Genomic DNA, 5,736 nt, shown 5'->3' with positions numbered 1-5,736 from the left:
ATTAACAGGAGAAATGCAAATTTAATTTCATACATATAAGAGCCCTATAAAAAATTATGACTCAAAACAGATAATTGATGTATATACATCACCCTGAGCTAAGAAGTGGATAGAGATTTAGAGCTTCAAAGTGTAGGAAGACAATTCATAGAAAGATGAGAAGAACAAATGTTTGGTAAACAGGTCCTTGGTCTGCCATGCATATAAGTTTTTCAGATATAATAGCTTTCTTTCTGATATAGGCCCCCTACCTAATTTATTTTTGGCAGTTAAGGGAGGAATTACATTTGCTGAGCCTTAATTGATTTCAGCTCAAAACAATACACATGGCAAAGTTGCACATTTTATTCATTTCTTTATTATTTATTTTATCCTCACCAGATGACATGCTTATTGACCTTAAAGAGACGGGATAGGATGGAGAGAGAAAGAGAGAGAAGTATCAGCTGGAGAGAAACACAATCAGTTGTTTCTTATTCGCACTTGTACTGAATACTAAATCCACAACTTAGACCTGTGCCCTGACTGGGAATCGAACCCACTCCAACCAATTGAGCCACACCAGTCAGGGTCGAAGTGGCACAATTCAGAGTGACATATTCTGCTTCCCCTCAGCTCACACTGTTATTATTATTGTTGTTAATATTTAAATTTACATAATAATAAGAAAAGTTCAAAAGTTCAATTAAGATAAAATGACTTCCCTAATACTATACAATTAGCAAACACTGTACTATTTTATTAGGATTATTAAATAGCTTCTTAATTGATTTTACTGATTTCAATCCTCTATACTTCATACTGCTACCAGAATAATTTTTCTCACATGCACATCTCATCTTACCGGTTACCTGCTCAAAATCTCTGACAGGTTACCATATGATTTAGGAGAAACCCTTACTGACTTTTCCTTACACATCTTTCTGTATATATCAGTACTATAATTTTAGACTTCACTAAACTAAATTATTTTAGCTCTTTTAACTTGTTTGTGTGTTCTTTCTGCTGCTAAAACATCTTTACTCCTTTATTCAAATGATCCACTTCAATTTCCTTTTTAAAACCTATTTTATCACGTCCTCTAAGGAGCCTTTCCAGATATCCCAATCTGATATAAATGTATCCTGCATCTAACTCTATCAACCCTTATCTCATGTTATTAGAATTCTTTCTTTCTTATCATCCTTACCCTTGGAACTACTAGCTTTGAAAGCAAGACACATTTTTTTTTCTTTCTTTCACACTAGCTTTTAGCACAGTACTTGGCTTACAGCAGGCCTTAATGAATGTTTAGTGTACGAACTAAGGTAATGCAAAAATTGATCAGGACAGGATGGACTTGAAAGATCAATATTTTAATGATATTTCAGAAAAAATAAATTTAGCCCTAATACTTAAACACTACTGTTTTCTTCTGCCTTCTTGCTACTTTCCTGATATCCATGGGTGTGATACCATTAACAGAGGGAGAGTCAAAAGTAAGCAGGTGGACGCTGCTCTTGATAACACCTGGAAAAGATGTACTAGGAAGTTCTAGTCAATGAAACAGCATTTGGTTTCCACATTATGTAAAATTATAGCAATTAGGTTTTACTGAATTATGTAATAAGCACATTGTTGGTACTTCATAGTTGTCTAACTTTAAAAACTTCTGAGATTTTTATTGCCATCCATTTAGTTGATTAGTAAATTGAAATTGAGAGATGTTGTTGTGTTGCCCAAGATCACACATACTGAAAATGACAGAACCCAGAGTAAAAACCCAGGTTTTTCCAAGCCCAATATGAGTTTGACAGAATTCAGAAGCTCCCCACTCTTCCGCATTATCACTTTAACTCAGATTAACCTTAAGAGAATCAACCAAGTTCCTCTGGTAGTGGCGTTCCTGGAACCATTCCATAGACAGGAGTGGGTCTGTCCTTCTACTGGCTTTCTGAGCTGATCATTCACACTGACAATGATTAGGGTGATTGGGGACAGGGTTGGGGGAGGCAATCATGCTTTACATCACAAATGAGAGTAACATTCTTTCCATGATCTTTACTGATTACTTCAACTGGGAAGTCTCTAGTTTACACAATCAGGTTCTATGTAAGCATTTTGGTACCTAGTTTTAAAATTTTCACTGATAACACATTGCTTCCCACTTATCCTTGGGCTACTTTCCAGAGAATCTGGAACATGTCCTTGGTTTGTGAACTGAGGTCTTTAGAAGTCTAAGGAACACTGTCTCTCACCCCCAGATTTCAACCTGTAGACATTTTTGCTTTTTCCAGGAAATAATGTGCAGTGTTCACAGAGACTGTCACTGATATGTAGAGACCGCTCATTGTCATAACTAAGTGAGCCGCAACTATAAATCCATGTGGCACATAATTTTTTAAATAATTTAAATCTAAGGTATTAAAAATATAAAATGTTGAAGTCATTGAATTATTTTGACATATTCTGTTACTTAATATTCCCTTAGATTTCACATGTTAAGTTTCAGTTCACAATGAATTTTAGAGCCAAGTTTAAAACTCTCAAAGTAGAATTTTAATGGAAATGCTAAGATATTTTCAAGTATAGCTACATAAAAGCAGCAGCTTTTTAAAAACCATTTCCATCACAGTTAAAACATATGGCAGATTTTTTTTTGGAAGTTTTCTGATGGTATGTAGATTTGTAGTTACAAATATTCTACCATTAAAATAAGCTCACTCAACTTCACCTTTCTGAATTAGCAGAACTTAACTATTCATTGTCAACTGATTCATGAATATAGAACCAAGTTCAATTTGGAACATATGGCCTAAAGATAATAAATTTAAATGCCTGATGCAAAGTAAATTAGAACTGGGATTGTAATGCTGATAGTTTTTCTACAAAACTCTTTTAACATCTGTCCAGAAAGTTTAATTTTTTTCAGATGTTTTTACACATATGCTGCTTCAAATCTCTATACATGTATTGTAACTTTCCTTCAAGAGATTAATTAGAAAAGTTAGTTATTATTTAAGAATAAAGTGGCACATGTGGGAAAAACTAAAATTGTACAATCATCACTTTTAGAAGGGTCTTAAATTTTATCTATGTCCCAAAATAACAGTATTAGGAAGAAAAACTAAATTGTTCGTTGGGGTTTAAGGAAGTAAAATACCTCTAATATGGATTTCTATGCCAAAAACTATCACTATGTCAGGTACACGTTGCCCTTCTAAACTTTCCCATGCATGACAGGAACTAGAATTTGGAAACTGACTCTCCCATTATCTCCTGACATTTTAAGAATGCCTCTCATTAGATCCACCAATGAGAGGTATTTCCAGAATACTCGGAAAATGGAAGAAAAGATGTAATTATTCTTCAGTTAACAGCGGTGAGCAGGCACATAGCTCTGGCAGATGTCAGTCATCAGTTTTGCAGCAAGCGTTTCCCTGAGAGTCATCCACTTCATGGCTGTAGTCCTCTGAGAACATCAATGGCAGATTTTGTTTTTGTTCGTTTGTTTGTTTGTTTTTCCTGCAAAAAAAATCTTTATTGTTTCTATTTGGTCCAGCACATGGGAGAAGGTTCCAGTGTGGTTAAAAGGCTGTCTAGTGGTTTCAGCGAGAGGCTCAGACAAAAGCCAGATACCAGCAAAATGCCGAAGGGCCCCTCAAAGGCCTCTGGGCTCCAAAGGCTTCCTAGTCATGCTTGAAGGTGAGCCTTTCAAAGAGATACTCGCCTGTCCCAACCTGAGGGCCTGCCAGCCTGTGGATGCTTGTCAGGTGGTCACCCATCTTCTTAATGAGTTTCACCTCCTCATCCAGGAAATGGTTCTCCAGGAAATCACACAAATGAGGATCTGTGTGGGCAGAGCCCAGGGCCTGCATCCAAAAGGACCTGGTTCAGGTTCTTCTCCAAGGCCAAGGTTGTTTGCATGGCGTCTTGAGTTTTACCCTACTCATCTTGGGAAAGCTTCACCATATCCTGGAAGAAAATGCAGCCCCCATGCTGGTTTTGCAGCTGTAGGAGACACTCAGCATTCTCGTGCTTTTCCTCAGCCAACTCTTGGAAGAAGTGGCCCATGCCCTGCAGAGCCACATCATCACAGTGGAAATAGGAGCCCAGAGAGAGGTGGGTGTAGGAGGCCTGCAGATGCAGGTTGGCCGGGCGGTTGATGGCAGCCTCGACCTTGATGGAATAATTTAGATGAATTTGGGAGCTCATGGTTGTTCAGCATTGAAGAATTAAGGTAAACAAACAAACAAACAAACAAAATGGTGTCGGATGGTCTCAGAAGCTGAGGATGGTGGAGGTGGTTCCAAAGGTGGTGACTAGAAAAGAGGTTGGAGGGTAGTTGGAAAGAAGGGGTGTCCCTAGGCCTGTTCTGTCCCAACCTTGATGAAGCAAGAGACAAATCCCAGGACTGCCAAGTGCACTGTCAGTGGCAGATTTTTTACAGTCTGCACACTCTCTGGTTTTGTGAAATCCACTAGGACCTTCCTGAACTTCACTGCCCTAGCTTTTCCAACAATTATGTAAACTCTCATTTTCAGTATTAAAACCCTTCTATTTCAAATACGTCCAGTAGTGTCTGCATTCATGATGTAACAGACTGATGCATCTACTACATGAACTTGTGATTTGCTTGAAGAAACTGGGCTAGATTTCTGTCATTTGGAAATAATTAGTATGTGTATGAAATGTAAACCAATTTTTCAACAATTTAAAGTTTTTTTCATTAATGGCATTTATTTATATATGATTTCAGAAGAGAGAAATATGTTAAAATATCATTCACAATAATATCATCAGAAATTACCACTGATATGGATGGATCCTTAGCCACCAGCATTTAGAATCAAATCCCTTGTGTTGTAGAACTTTAGCCTGAATCATTTATATTCCAGACTGTATAAATAGCACCCTGAAGTTGTGTAGACCAACCTATCTAACTTTACCTAACGGCTCTATTACATTACTGTTTTCATTAAAGAAATGAATCATGCTTCCAAATATTACAAATGTTTTTTAATGGGATACAATTATACCCATCTAGTTTTCTCGATTGAATTTGAGTCATAAATATATGGTGGAATACACATATACACACAGAGTTTCATATTTGCATAAAAGTATGTTCATAAAATAAGAGCTTCATATTTCTCTGTTTATTCAACAAATGTGTATTGAGTGTGTGCTCAATGCCAAGCACTGTGCTGATAGTTATGTATATAAGACCAATTCAGATATTTTTTTCTGTCCCAATAGTTCTTATGGTATATTGTTGAGACAGATATTAATAATATATATAAATATATAGATGTATATCTTGGTAGATAGCTATAATCCCTAAGAGAGAGATCCTGACAGTATAAAATATTTAGGGAAGTACTTGATCAGTCTAGCGGATGTAAATGATGGGAGCCACTGAGTAAATATTTCCCCATGAAATTTCTCTAAATAAGTAATATTTGAGCTGAATCTGAAAACTAACACATCATTTGGGGTTCAGACAGAGAAGCAGAGCCATTGAGTCATTATATGGTTATGGAATCAGAGTTACATTTCAGTAAAGGCATTAAACCTCACAGTTATGCAGGAAGGTAAGGGAACTGACTGGTGCAAGGGAAGGTTTAGAGGATCAGAAAACAAGTCACTGATTTCTGCCAGAAGTTGCTTTCTTGGGTAAACTAATGGAAGCCTACCGAGGAATTTGAGAAGCCAAGAAAACCCAGTCCTCTAAGGTAAAGGGAATTTGAAAGGAAA

General features: G+C 36.8%; 1 pseudogene; it reads right to left on the bottom strand.

The window, feature by feature from the left end:
• Positions 1 to 3,668: 3,668 nt before the first annotated feature.
• Positions 3,669 to 4,194, bottom strand: LOC129073588 (ferritin light chain-like; annotated as a pseudogene).
• Positions 4,195 to 5,736: the final 1,542 nt, after the last annotated feature.

The sequence above is a fragment of the Pteronotus mesoamericanus genome, unplaced genomic scaffold, assembly GCF_021234165.1.
Source record: "Pteronotus mesoamericanus isolate MK-2021 breed Mesoamerican mustached bat unplaced genomic scaffold, CSHL_Meso_final contig_42, whole genome shotgun sequence".
NCBI lineage: Eukaryota > Metazoa > Chordata > Mammalia > Chiroptera > Mormoopidae > Pteronotus > Pteronotus mesoamericanus.
Note: the sequence above shows the minus strand (reverse complement) of the source record. Positions and strands in the feature narration are given on the sequence as shown.